Source organism: Lygodium microphyllum, chromosome 16, assembly GCF_053477565.2.
Source record: "Lygodium microphyllum isolate KBCC chromosome 16, Lygodium_microphyllum_v1.1.10, whole genome shotgun sequence".
Lineage (NCBI taxonomy): Eukaryota > Viridiplantae > Streptophyta > Polypodiopsida > Schizaeales > Lygodiaceae > Lygodium > Lygodium microphyllum.
The window spans coordinates 39033208-39048665 of record NC_141150.1 but is presented as its reverse complement, the minus strand read 5'-3'; the positions used below and the strand labels follow the sequence as shown (position 1 = coordinate 39048665).

General features: G+C 35.6%; 1 pseudogene; it reads left to right on the top strand.

The window, feature by feature from the left end:
• The first annotated feature begins 12769 nt into the window (after nt 1–12769).
• On the top strand, nt 12770–14723 carry LOC148022721 (autophagy-related protein 16 pseudogene; annotated as a pseudogene).
• The last annotated feature ends 735 nt before the right edge of the window (nt 14724–15458 follow it).

The following is a 15458-nucleotide window of genomic DNA, read 5'->3' as shown; positions in this document are numbered from 1 at the left end:
GGGGTTTTAGTTGAAAGGTCATATCCACTGGGGATTAGAGATAGAAGGAAGTAGAGAATATGAGATAGAAGAGAATAAAAAGAATAGATAAGAGGTACACAAGATAAATGCAAAGCACAATGAATCAAAGAACTATGTATTGATAGCACCTGAGAAGATAAACAAATTCCTTGTCTAGCACTACTTAGAAGCAAGCATTAGATCTCTTGGAGCTCCCTTGTAGACAAAAAACGTGTATCAAAACAATAGCTTCTTCTCTGTTTCTCAAACTGCAAATTTGATGGTTTCATTGGCTCCAAAAGGGGGGTAAAACCCCACGACAACTTGTGAGAATTCTTCTAGATCACTCCTCCCAATTCAAAGTATTGTTTGCTGCCTGTAAATTGTGATCATGCTGCTGCATGTGATTTCAATAATCCTTCTTTTTTCATGAAATCTCCAAAACTAGTTGAAAAAGAAACTTGATTTTTACATGTCACCCTATTCTAAAAGTTTTCTATAGCTTTTTACGATATTTACAAGAAATAATATCCAAAATATCAAAAATAAGCTAAACTTGTCCCAAAATCTAGTATTTTCTAACCATCCATACTATGCACACTGATACTAATGACTAATATGGCATTGACTCTCTAGATCAATAAGAAAGTTGGATGATGATGCACTCTAGATTTTTTCACACTATGTTTGTGTAGTGGCACAACACAGGAAAGGAGGTTCATCATTATATAGAAAAGGAAAAGAAGTGAGTAATGACTTTGTATCATCAACATCCTCTAGTGACCATGCCAACCTAGCATCCTCCTAAGACCATGTGTTTCCCATAAGTTGCTCATTGAAAATAGCATCATGACTTATGATTATCTTCTTGGAAGATGAAGTATAGAACTTGAATCCCTTAGAAAAATTTGAATATTCAATGAAAATAAGTTTTAAACCAAGAGGATCAAGTTTTTTGCGAGTCTCTTTGAACATAAGCAATACATCCAAAAGCTAAAAAACATGAAACAAAAGAAGTTTCATCTGTTCGAGTAGTAATCCATATTTACAAGAAGGAGTAGTTGTAGGAAGATGATTTTGCATAAATACTATTGTTAAGATTGCTTCAAACTAGAAAAATCAAGATAAGCCAGAATGAATGAGTACACATCGCATGACATTGAGAATAGTCTTGTTTTTATGGTCATCAATACCATTTTTTTGAGGAGAGTAGAGAACCACGTATTCATGACGAATACCCTCATTATTACAATAATCATCGAAATCATTTGAAATGTATTCTCCACCATTATCACTGCAAAGTTTCTTGATGTAATAATGAGTATGAAGTTTTGCAGCTTTTTGATATTTCTTAAAAAATAATAAAGCTTCTGATTTGTGTTGCAAGAGAAAAATAGTGACATATTTTGAGAAGTCATCAATAAAAGTCATGTTATATTGATATTGAGATTTTGATGGAGGAAAAGGTCCATAGATATCAGTGTGAATAAGATCAAGCAAATCTCTAGAATGAGTTGTGATGAAAATGAAAAAGGGTTTCTGAAAATACTTTCCAAGTGCACAATATTCAATACAAATATCCATATGAGGACGAGCTTTGAATTCCATACCTTGAATAAGGTCATGATAAAGATTGACAAGCTTAGAAAAACCAGAGTGAACAAAGTGATGATGCCATATTTTGATGTTAAGATTGGCAGGAGCTGTAAAAATATTTACAACATCTTCATTTGAAGATAACTCAAAAAGATTACCATTTTGAGGAGCAACATCTATGGTTTGGCCATCTTTCTCAATTGGATACTAGGTATGGTCAAAACTGACAAACAGACCACTATCCACAAGTCTTGCAAATCAACTGAAAGAAGATTCCTCTGTAGATCTGGGATATGTAAAACTCCACGTAGAATTCTTGTTGAAGAAAGAGTATCAAGATATAAATCACATGTACCTTTGACTTGACATGTTGTGTCATCAACAAGATAAATCAATTTCTAGACAAGAATAAAATGATAATTATTTAACCATTGGGACTGATATGTCATGTTTCCAGTAGCACCAAAATCAATAATAAAAAGATATCCATCACGAACATGAAGTATCCTTTCTAGAGAGATATAATAACTCACACAATTTTCTTCCTCAATAGTGTTCTTATGTGTAGTAGCATATGCTCTCTACTATGATTTGAATCAAAATGCCTCTTGAAACATACATGGATTGGATGATCACTCTTTTTGCAATAGTCACAAGGCGAATATTCTCTAGATAAACATAGTCATTTATTTGTAATACCATATTCTTCATCATATTTTTTTGCTTAGCAATCATATGTAGTGTGACCATTTCTATTGCAATAAGAACAATGTCTATTAGGAAACTTGAGACAAGAGAAGTTACCACCAGGATGACTCTTACATGTAGAGCATGGAAAGGGATGCCTTCAAGCAAGTAAAACTTGGTTGATTTTTTCTGACTGTGTGTCCTCTTGTGAGATCATAATCATTTCTTGATTTGTGTGTCTTCATTCATGTCGTTGTGAATATTCAATCAAATATATATACAAGCTTGATCAAAATTAATCCCATATTTGTTAGATATTATGGTCACAATATTATCATAAGCAGGATCCTTCTTAGTGTCAAAAAGATGCATTACTAATTGCTCTCGTGGAATAGTATCACCAACAATAGTAAGTTGATTGATAATGTTCTTGAATGATTCCATATGTGTTATCATAGAAGTTTCGATGTTGTATTGTAGCTCAGTGAGTTGATTACGAAGATAAAGTATTTCTATAGTATATTTCTTCTCAAAATTTGCTATCAAATTGATGCTAGGAGGCATATTTCACGGTGGATTCCGTGAGGTTTACGGTGGATTCCGTAAACTTTGTTGACCGGGGCTCATACACAAAGTGGATTCTTTGTGTGAGAAGTTGATGGGGACGCCTATCCTTTTCAGGCGTTTCATTAATTTAGTGTGTACATGGGTGATTCCATAGCGGGTGATTCCGCAAAATACATATTAAATTAATAAGCACTTATGAGTTTAGTCTGCGCACTCGTGATAAGTTAAGGTTAGGATTGATTTCTAACCAGTTGATTTATTTATGTAGCTGAAGACTGCTAGGTATTCACTTTTGTTGGTTTAATTGTATTATTTTACTAACGATTATGAATGCTTTAGTTGATGTGTAGAGATAACAGTAGTGGCAGAGGAAAGCATTGGAGGATAGCGTGTATTTGAGTTATCACTTATATTTTGATGGGCGCATACCTTAGGCATGGTGTCTATATTTTGTCGCACCTATTTACTAAGGCGTTGGATATTTATTTATTATTTTGTATGCGCATGGGTGCACGATTATGATATTTGTATTTGGACATTGTATTGGGTATGCCTGACTCTTTGGGTGCCCGCCCATTAGCTTTATTTCTATTTTGTGCTAAAGCAAACTCAAAAGCCAAAAGCGTGCTATTTTGTAATTTGGGCTATTATTTGAGCTTGAAGATGATTAATACATAAAATACATGCTTTGTGGAGTGCTCACACAAGGCATGGGGGGATATTGCACCCAATTGGTCTCTTGTTCATGTGGTGCTTGCTTTCTACCTTGAGTTTTGTGCAAAAAGTAGAGTTTTTTTGTTCTTGGGGACCTTTCGGCATTCACTACGCGAGCATATAGCATCTGATCTGTGCACCACTGGTATCAGAGTGAAGCTGAGATCAAGAGCTTCCAATCGCTACCCATCTTGCACGAAGGCGGAGTTCTTAGAACGATCGAGCTCTGCAGTCAGTCTCATCACGAACGGTCAATACGGGTAGATTCCTAGCAATCAAGAACCTCTGTCTACAACCTATGATCGCGCAAGACCGGCTTGAGGAGGCGGAGGACCACGCCAATATCTCCTTCTATCAAGTCGTCTTCTCAGAAGATCAGAGATAAGTTTCATATCTTGTATAAAGCTTAAAAGCTTAAAAACTAAGCTTTTAAAAAGCTTAGCATTATAAATCTTCAAATCGGCGACAGTGCAGCATCATTCCATGAATTTCGCGGCTCAAAAACGATCCCCCCCTAAAATTCATCGTTTCCAGGCAGACTAGCTTTAAGCTAAGTCATTCAAGTCTTCAATCACACAAAGCTTCAAAATTGATCAAGTTCCATAAGTTCTGCAACTCAGCAAGTCAATCAAGTCACCAGAAGTCAGAACTGACTTATGCCAAAAACTCCCATAAGGACTGTTGTTGCGCAGACGCACTGAACTACAGAGTTGTTCCCTGGAAGACTCTGTTCGCATACCCAGACTTGCTGAACTAGTTTCAGCACACGCAGAAGGACATATGCAGATTTTACAAAGATTTCAAATCCCGCAATCGCAAAAGTCGAAGACTGTGAAAGCCAAACAAAAATCTATAAGCCTTGTACACCCAACTTTGAGCTACGCTCATCCCGCTAATTGGATTTTGAGAGTGTGAGGTCTTTTGAAAATTTTACAGGATGACAGAACGAAAAATGGATGATTTAATGACTGAAGGCGATCTTCCTGAACCTACGGTGGAACAAAAGTTGGATTTAATTATGATGTAGTTGGACGAAGAACGAAGAGCCCGGCAAGCCTTGCAAGATCAATTGGCCAATTTACAAAGATCAACTACCGACAAAGAGGGACCACAATCTGAAGATCTTATTTGACGAATCATAGATGCGACTCTTGAAGCTCAATCCATCCGCAAAGAAATGAAGATAAGTAAAAGAAATTTCAAATTCTGTACTTTTAATGGCACTCGAGATGGAAAAACTGTTCTTGCATTCATCAGTCAGTTTGATGATTACTTTCATGAAGAGACATACGCTGAAAAAGATAAAATCAAGTGTGTCACTAATCATTTAGTGGATAGAGAATCTCTTTGGTGGACCGTGGTTCGTAAGACCATAGATTGTCCCACTACCTTGGAGAGTTTCAAGAAGAAGTTTATGCAGAATTTCCTTCCTCCATAATTCCATGAAAAAGCCATAAAGCAATGGGACCTTCTTCAGCAAAGAGATCGTGAGCCTATTTCCCAGTACACCGAATGCTTTTGAATGCCTTACTCCAATTATGCATGCTTGAAGACGTGCCTGAAGCGACTCACAAGCGCAAGTATATGTTTGGATTACTTGGGCATTACTATGTTGAAGTCAATATGTTCAAGCCTGCAACTCTTGAAGATGCAATTTCTTTATCTCATGACACTGAAGACAAGCTCCGAGGAAGAGACAAGCATCCACAACAATTTCAATCAAATGGTAACTATAGTTCTAAGAAATTCAATTCAAGTTTTAGAAGATTCAATCAAAGTCGATTTCCTTCATCATCTTTCTGTAAGTCTTGGACAAAACCACTTGCTTTGCCATCAAATACCAATCAAAACCCTAAGCCATCTTCACAGCCAAATTGTAATATTCCTAGACTTCCTGCCATTGCAAACAATGTATCTAAAGCCAAACTATAGTGTATTACAAATGCCATCAACCTGGACATCTAGCAGCCAATTGCCAATCGAAGAAGCCACCTATCCATATCAACTATCTTGGAGCAATGGAAGATGAAGAACATGAGGAAATGCCTGACTTTACGGAAGATGAGGACAACATTACTACTCCTTCGGATACTTTACCAGGTATGCCAACCCCACATTCTTTGTTGACCATGAAATGTTTAGTGCATGGAAAAGAAAGGATTATTTTGCATGATGATGGTAGTACACATGATTTTATTTTCTGCAAAGTTAGTGAAAGAATTGAAATTACAAACTGTTCCTACACATTATCGCATTAAAGCAACATTCTTAGGCACAAGGTATAATGGAACACAAGAGGTGCATGATTTAGAAATTCAAATTGGTGAATACACTGAAAGAAGGAATTTTCTAGTTGTACCATTACAGTCCAGTGATATTAACCTAGATATGCCTTGGCGTCATCAGCATAATCCTGACATAGATTATTCCACACATTCAATTAAAATTCATTTTCAAGGAAAACACATTACATTGTATGGTATGCATGCATCTAATAATTTTCCACTACTTACTCATAGTCAAGCTAAACGTGCATTATGCAAAAGTAGTAAATCTTATCTAATTTGGGTGAATGAACTTCAAGCTAAAGAAAAACATATGCACCCTAGGTATAAAGACTTCCTTGCACAATTTATAGATTGTTTTGATGAAGATCTACCACCTGGACTACGTCCTTCACGTCTTGAAGACCACAAAATAGATTTAATTCCTAGTACACAACCACCTTGTAAAGCACCATATAGGCATAACCAGATAGAGTAGAAAGAAATTCAAAATCAAGTTGAGGAATTATTAAACAAAGGACTAATTAGACCTAGTAGTTCTCCATTTGGCGCACCTATTTTGTTGGTAAAGAAGAAGAAGAATACTTATCGTATGTGCATTGATTATCGTGCCCTAAATAAGATTAATATAAAGAATAGATATCAAATTCCTAGAGTAGATGATCTTATGGATAAACTACAAGTATCTGCCATATTTAGTAAAATAGATCTTAAATCTGGTTATCATTAGGTGAGATTAGATAAATCTAACATATTTAAGACTGCATTTAGAACAGAATTTGGTCATAATGAATTTCTAGTGATGCCTTTTGGATTGACTAACGCACCTACTACATTTAGTAGAATGATGAATCACATATTTTTGAAATATCAGCATTGTGTTATAGTATTCTTTGATGATATCTTGGTATTCAGTAAAAATGAGAAAGAGCATTATGAACATCTGTCTTTGGTTTTCAAGTTGTTGAAAGATAATCAATTGTATGCTAATCCGGAAAAGAGTGAGTTCTTTCAAACAAAAATTGAATATTTAGGTCATATTGTGTCATCAGAAGGTATTAAGGTTGACCCTAAGAAGATAGAAGCAATATTGAATTGGCCTATACCCAAAAATATACATGAGTTACGTTCTTTTCTTGGTCTTGGTAGTTTTTACAGGAAGTTTGTGTGAAATTTTTCATTACTTGCTTTGCCTTTAACTAAACTTTTAAAGAAAGGTATTGTTTATGATTGGTTTGATAATCAACAGAAATCTTTTGATTTATTGAAACATGCATTAACCCATGCTCCTGTATTACAACTACCTGATTTCAATAGACCATTCTTTTTAGTAGTTATTAATGCTAGCGGATCTGGAATAGGAGCCGTACTTATGCAAGATAATCATTCCATAGCCTATTCTAGCTATAAACTGAAACCATCCGAACTTAAATATTCCACATATGATAAAGAATTGTTAGCTGTTGTACAAGCTTTAAGACAATGGAAACATTACTTAATGGGTTCTGAGTTTATGATTAAGACTGACCAACAAAGTATTAGACATCTACTTAGTCAATCTCAAATATCTGACCGACATATCAAATGGGCAGCTTTTATTCAGAGTTTTCATCCTCTTATTCAATATCAACCAGGTAAAGAAAATGTAGTGGCTGATGCATTAAGTAGAATACCGACCATTCATAATATTTATGTTATATCATTTGATTAGTTTACTACTATGAAAGATACTTATCATCAGGACATTACTTTTCATGCTGATTGGAATAAATTAGTTGAAAATAACTAGATTCCTATTGATTCACTGTCTTATAATGATGGATTCATGTTTTATGAAAAGAGATTATGTGTTACAGTTCCATTTAGATCTTTTGTTTTGAATGAGATTCATTGTCCTCCATATCAAGGTCATAGAGGTATCATATCTACTTTACGTACATTGACTGAAGATTTTTATTGGCCACATATGGACACTGATGTATCTAATTTTGTTTCTGAATGTTTGGTTTGTCAAAGAGTTAAGAGACATCATGGTAAACAGTATGGTTTACTTATGCCTTTATCTATTCCATCAAGACCATGGGAACAGATTTCTATGGATTTTATTACTGGTTTACCTAATACTAAAGCTAACCATGATGTGATTTGGACTATTTTAGACAGGTTTAGTAAACAAGCATATTTCATTCCATGCAAGAAAACTTTAACAGCATCTCAAGCAGCACAATTGTTTTTGAAAACTGTTTTCACTAATCGTGGATTACCAAAAGTTATTATTTCTAACCGTGATTTTAGTTTTTGTAATAATTTTTGGATTACTTTGTTTGCTAACCTAGGAACAAAGATTGATTTCTCATCTGCATTTCATCCTGAAACTAATGGACAAACAGAAGCCACTAATAGTACTATTTTAGATCTTTTACGTGCTTACACTATTTCTAAACCATAGACATGGGGCACACATTTGCAATTTTTACAGTTTGCATATAACAATACACCACACACAGCTACAAAGAAAGCACGGTTTGAAGTGATTTATGGTTATAGATTGTCTACACGTGTTGCATCTTTATCAAATAGAATTCAGAGTGCTGATGATATTGCTAACATGCACGCTACTATTTTTGATGAGGTTAAAGACATGATTGCCAAAGCCCAGCAATCATATACAAAACAAGCCAATAAGAAAAGACAGGCCATGAATTTCAAAGTTGATGACTATGTTTGGTTGAGAATAGAAAAACGTAGACTACAAAGTGTAGATAAACACCCAGTTGTGAAATTAGCACCTAGATTCTATGGACCATTTAAGATCATTCACAAAATCAATGACAATGCATTCAAGTTAGAACTACCATCTCACTGGAAAATTCACAACACCTTTCACATTAGTTTATTACGACCCTTTAGAGGCCAATTACATGTACACCCTGTTTATGAAAACCCACCTTTGCTAGATGAAGAGACTGAAATACTTGAGCCTGAAGCTATCCTAGATATTGACTTTATGACCACTAGAACTGGCCGTAGATATTCTAGATATTTGGTAAAGTTTAAAAACCATCCTGTTGAAGAAGCTCAATGGATGCATGCTAGAAACTTAAATGCTTTCCCCACTGTGTTAGCTCCACATTGAGCTAATAGCAATTGAGGACAATTGCTATCCCACACTGGGGGTATGATGCCAGGAGGCATATTTCATGGTGGATTGCGTGCCACGGTGGATTCCGTGAGCTTTTATGGTGGATTCCGTAAACTTTGTTGACTGGGGCTCATACACAAAGTGGATTCTTTGTGCGAGAAGTTGATGGGGACGCCTATCCTTTTCGGGCGTTTCATTAATTTAGTGTGTACATGGGTGATTCCATAGCGGGTGATTTCGCAAAATACATATTAAATTAATAAACGTTTATGAGTTTAGAGTGCGCACTCATGATAAATTAAGGTTAGGATTGATTTCTAACCAGTTGATTTATTTATGTAGCTGAAGACTACTAGATATTCACTTTTGTCAGTTTAATTGTATTATTTTACTAATGATTGTGAATGCTTCAGTTGATGTGTAGAGATAGCAATAGTGGCGGAGGAAAGCATTGGAGGATAGCGTGTATTTGAGTTATCACTTATATTTTGATGGGCGCATACCTTAGGCATGGCGCCTATATTTTGTCGTGCCTATTTATTAAGGCGTTGGATATTTATTTATTATTTTGTATGCACATGGGCGCACGATTATGATATTTGTATTTGGACATTGTATTGGGTATTCCTGACTCTTTGGGCGCCCGCCCATTAGCTTTATTTCTATTTTGTGCTAAAGCAAACTCAAAAGCCAAAAGCGTGCTATTTTGTAATTTGGGCTATTATTTGAGCTTGAAGATGATTAATACATAAAATACATGCTTTGTGGAGCGCTCACACAAGGCATGGGGGGAGATTGCACCCAATTGGTCTCTTGTTCATGTCGTGCTTGCTTTCTACCTTGAGTTTTGTGCAAAAAGTAGAGTTCTTTTGTTCTTGGGGACCTTCTGGCGCTCACTACGTGAGAATACAACATCCGATCTGTGCACCACAAATACTCCCATATAGCTTGTGAGGTTGAAAGATTATATACATCAAGCATATGAGATTCTTGAAGAGTAGAAAGAATATATTGACAAGCTGCTTTTTCGTGCTGACCCACTCATGATAAATAGTTTTCCATTCTTTAAATATAGGTCCTTCAGTTACAAGGGTATTATCATGAGCCTGATCAATTGGTTGAGGTGGACATTCATAATTACCAAGAACAATATCGTACAGGTCATCACCTTCAAGAATTAGAAACATCTTTAATTTCAACCCAAGGAATCCTTGCCCTTGACAGTGAGGAATAGACATTGTCCAGAAGGAAATCCATTGATGATTATAGAATTTGACATAGTTGACTGAGAGAACACGTAAAATATGAGATCACACAATTTGCACACTAGATATAAAACAATAAGACAAACGTGTAGCATAACAAATCGTACATAGAAGCTATGGTGTAAGGAAATACGTTTAGTCCAAAAAGCATACTCCAAAAGAAAGAGACCCAAGATAGATGAAGCATGGGGAAGAATAAAGAGACCCAAAATAGATAAAACGTGTGAGAGAAGAAATCGGTCCAACATACATAAAAAATATGAATGATTATCAAAACGTTATCGCTTTACTTTTTGGCCAAGAATAGATGACGATCTAGCTAATTTTGATAGAAACACAAAAATGGAAGAGTGAGTAATCGTGATAGAGCCTGTGTCATAGAAGTCTGCACACGAAAAGGTATTGTCTTGTTTGTTTTCTTGTTTTAAGTCCAATTTACTTGAACTGACATAACTATTGGCACAAAACTCCAAATTGAGTAGGAATTGATAAGAAGAAAGCTTGTAGGTCCTAGCACATCACAAAATCTGGTTTTCTTAAGAAAGGCATTTCCTTAAGAGTTTCCTAGATAGAAACTTTTAGGGTGTCCAAGCAAGGCATATCTACAATTCAACATATTAGCAATCTAAATGATAATCGATGAGGATCGAGTGAACTTCTTCTATGCTTAAAAATCATTACATAAGATGCTCATAACATACACAATACATCAAATTTAAGCATAAAAAGAACATGAATCAAGAATGGAAGAGATACTACATATATATACTTCATGATTATCTTCTTCAAGGAATTGGTTATAGTCGATCATGATAGCTTTGATACCATATTGAAATGTAGAGACAGAAGATATGTAGAGATGCAATAGAGAGAAAAGAGACACACCATATACACTCCCAAAGACTATATCACAATCTACATATGTATATGGGGACCTAGTCTAGATAGGGTGAGCTATATATAGCTCCAACATCTTTTGTACAAGAAGACATTGATACACATTTTGATGAAAACGGCAATCTTCTTTCCACCTATTGAATTCCTCATCAATAAGGCTAAAACTTATTTGCAAATATGTTCTAGCAGCATTGGTAGCTTCCACTACAACATTGTAATGGACAAATCCCTCAATCTCTAGGCCTTCCACATGTCTATCATCATAAAACTCCATGTAATCCTTCAATTTGTCTTCAAGATCCTTCAAAAGCTCTTGCAAATCAAAGGAAAAAGTAAGTACATCTATGATATACATAAATCTGGATGAATTTTCAATTGCATGGAGGAAATCAAAGAGCTTCTCATCACACGTATCCTCCAGATCCTCTTCCTCCATTCCCTTTAGAGAAAACTTCATTTTAGTCATCCTAATTACTCATAGAATCAAATCGTGAAAACAACAAGACAAGTTTAGCAATATGATATACCAATCCACATTTTCTCACATCCATACAAATTATCTAAGCTATGTATGACATGCTCACTAAGAAAACTTGACCAAGGCTTCAATGTTTTATTTCTCCTCTTAGACCAACAAACACAAAACAATGGGCCACAATGAAAATTTATTTCATTCATCTTGTATGTCTAAATCCATATATCATACTCCACATTTGCAAATGCTTGGATAACATAATATACATGTTAAATTGGACAAAAAAATGCAGCAATGCCTTATGAAATGTGAATTGACTCTTTGGGCAGCAGAGCATGCATGAAATTTGATGTTTTATCGAGCAGACATTATTCTAGTTGAAGGAATTATGATACATGATATCGGGTTTTTGAAACCCTTTGCACATTGATAATATCACATTTCATATGGCAATCAATCATTTCAAATGAAAAATAATGGATTTACTAATCTTTAATTCCTTGAAATACTCATTCAACTATTTTTTAAATATTATATAAAAACAATGACAAATATAATTTTATTACTTGAAAATTGTATTGCTTCCCAAGAATAAATAGGCCTTGTTAGGAATACACGTTGTCATGATGCTGTGCAACCACTATTGCAAAGTCACTGTGAAGTGTCCTAATTTAGACACTTTTCTTTTCTGCTTAAAAGCTATTGATGTTACAAAAGATTTAGATTCAGGCCATCTTTTACATATTGAAATAACCAGCAGAGGAGTTCATAGAGAGCTTTATGTGTAAAGCTCATTAGTAGACCTGTAATTCAAATGTGATTTGCTTAAAGCAGCACACTATGTGCTTGAGGGGTTGTCAGTTTGAAATATAGTCTCATGGACTACATTGATTGTAGGATATACTGAACACGGTCTTGATGATGAGGTGCTCATGATTTTCAAAGAAAGATGTCATTGTGGATGCACTTATGTATGTTTTCATCTTGAAAGCTTGCATTACAATGGGAGATTCTGAATTACGTGAATTTACACACTGTGAAATAGTGAAAAGGACAATGGAAAAAGAGCCTCACTTACACAAAGGACTAGTTCTTATGTATATGAAATATGTATACAAAATGTGGCTTTCTAGCAAAGGAAATGAAGACATTTGGAACTTTTCCACTTCAAGATACATTTGTATGGAATGCACTGATTGCATTGAACACAGGTTTGAACAAGGAAGCTTTAAGCCAGTTTGTATAGCTGCAACATGATGACATCTCTCCAAATGCTGTTTCATTTGTTTGTATACTAAAAACTTGTGAAAGCATGGGTTTTATTAAAGTAGACAGAGAAACACATGCTGAAATTGCCATAAAGGGACTAGAAATAGATATTTCAATTGGAAACACCTTGATTGACATGTTTTGTAAATGTGGCTCATTTATGGAAGCACATGAAGTGTTTGAGAAGCTTCCTATCAAAGATGTAATATCATGGAATGTGCTAGGCTGCTACATTGATCATGGGCTTGGTCACAAATCTTTGGACATTGACAGAATGCAGTAGCATGGCATAGACATAGATGTTGAGCTTGTGGCAGCATAGGAGCTAAAGAAAGGGGTCGCTGCCTTCGTTTTAAGATTTCTAGAAGGAAACTATTCTGGGAGCCAGAGCTATTCATGGGGGAATTTGCTTTATGGAGAGGGTACACATGAGAAAAAGGTGGTAGCGATGCTTTTGGAGTTTTGAAAGGGGCATTTCATTCATTACCCATCAAAAGGTAGTATTCTTTTGCATTCATTTCTTGGCTTTCACAACACTTTTGCAGTTAAATCTAGATCATGAAGACTTGATAGTTTTCTTTGTCAATGAACCAGAGTTTATTAATGAATTAGTTGCATTACTCAAGTAACAAAACACAATTCCAGAAGATAATTGGATTTTAGTTGTATTGGCATTGGATGCACAATCACAAGTTTCAAAGAACCTTGTGGAAGAGGTAGTGAGTTCTAAGTTGTCGAGGGCACAGTTATCTGAAAAAACCTCACTTCTTGACCAATGCTAAGCAGACCTTCAGCGATGCAGGTAGAAATTGGAGTACCTAGAATCAACATTGGAGGCAAGATCAAGTGCACTCGATTTGGTTATCTATGAAAATGTTGAGCTACATCAACAAGTATAAGGACTTGAGAAGACATTAAAAAATGATTCAAGTTGAGAAAAAACAATTGATAAACCGGTAGATGACACAGAAGATGCAAGATGTTGAATGTCTTATCGAGGCAAATGCTATGTATGAGGATCTTCTAGCAAGATTAAAAGTAGGAAGGATGGAAGAGGTAGCCTAATAACAAGTGGATGGCATTGTCAGGCATAGTAAAATAGGGGTTGAAGACTATGCTGAATTGAGAATCCCAACAACTTTGAGATACACTTTACAAGGCCATGAAGGGGGATGTGGTATGGCACTTTTTGAACATAAAAATGATATCTTGTGAGTGGTGGAGATGACAAGCTTATCAAACTTTGGGATACAAACTCAAGCACCTTACTTACCACTCTTTCAGGCTATTTAGGTGCTGTGCTTGATATTTATTTTCCTATTGACAATAAGTTTGTCCTTGGAGCTAGCAGTGATCACAAGCTCTGTTCATTGGACGTCTATTCAGGAAGAATTCGACATTTACTAACTAGTCACACTGAGAAAGGTTGTGTAGTGGACATCAGCAAACTTTCAACTGAAGGAGTTGTTAGTGTAGCTCATGATAGGACCATAAGACTTTGGGATCTTCACAAAGGCTATGGTTTTAATACTATAGTTTGTCACAGTAATTGCAATGCATTGTGCTTGACCTCTGATGCATCTTTGATATGCTTTGTCCACATGTACAACAACTTGGGTTTGTGGGACAAGCGGATGGGAAAGCTAGCCAATGAAATTGCAGCACATGCACAAGGAGTAACTTCTATTTCACTATCACATACTAGTCAAATAGTCTTAACAAGTGGCAGGGATAACCTACATAATTTTTTTGATGTAGACACTATGGAGATTTGTGCAACATTCAAGGCTCTAGGTCATAGAAAGAAGGAGATAGCAACTAGCTAGTAGTTTTTTTTTTTGGCAAACTTTGGGTCAAGGAACTTCAAAATCATGGAAGTCCAAACATTGTCATGGCACTTATGGGGAATAAAACAAATTTGAATGCTTCAAGAGTTGATGCAATCAGACAGGCTTCAAGTTGATGAAGCACTATACTTGTGTGATTATAGTGGGCTACTCTGTCATGTGCACTGAAGTCAAAGAGTTGGAGTGTGCATCATGGAGTGCAAGCATAGCTCTGAGATGTGTTAAGAATTTGATCCGAGCATTGAGTAGCCATACGAATTCAAGTTTGTGTAATCAAATTTTGTGAGTCAAAATTTTTTGAGTTCTTTGAGTGTTTGCTTCCTTTGTGCTTGTGATCTCTAGTAAATAGAGGCATGGCACCTTTCGACAACTGACCCGTGAGACATAGATCCATCCCATTTTGGTGAACCCGATGTGAAAGCCAGAACTCAGATTGCAAGTGATGGTCGATGAAGCAGTGGAAAATACACTAGATGCAATATATGAGGAAAGGTGTGTATTTGATGGTTATGATCCTAAAGGTTATCTTACATGCTACAAGTGAGAGATGAAACTTAGAGGTGTCCCAAATGAATGCATGATCAAATAATTTAAACAACTAGTGATTCAGGAGTTGCATGAGGAAATACATAAATTGGATAGAGTATATGCAGACAATTGAACAGATTTTGAAGATGCTATTATACAAGTGGGTGACTGTTATTTGGAATTAGA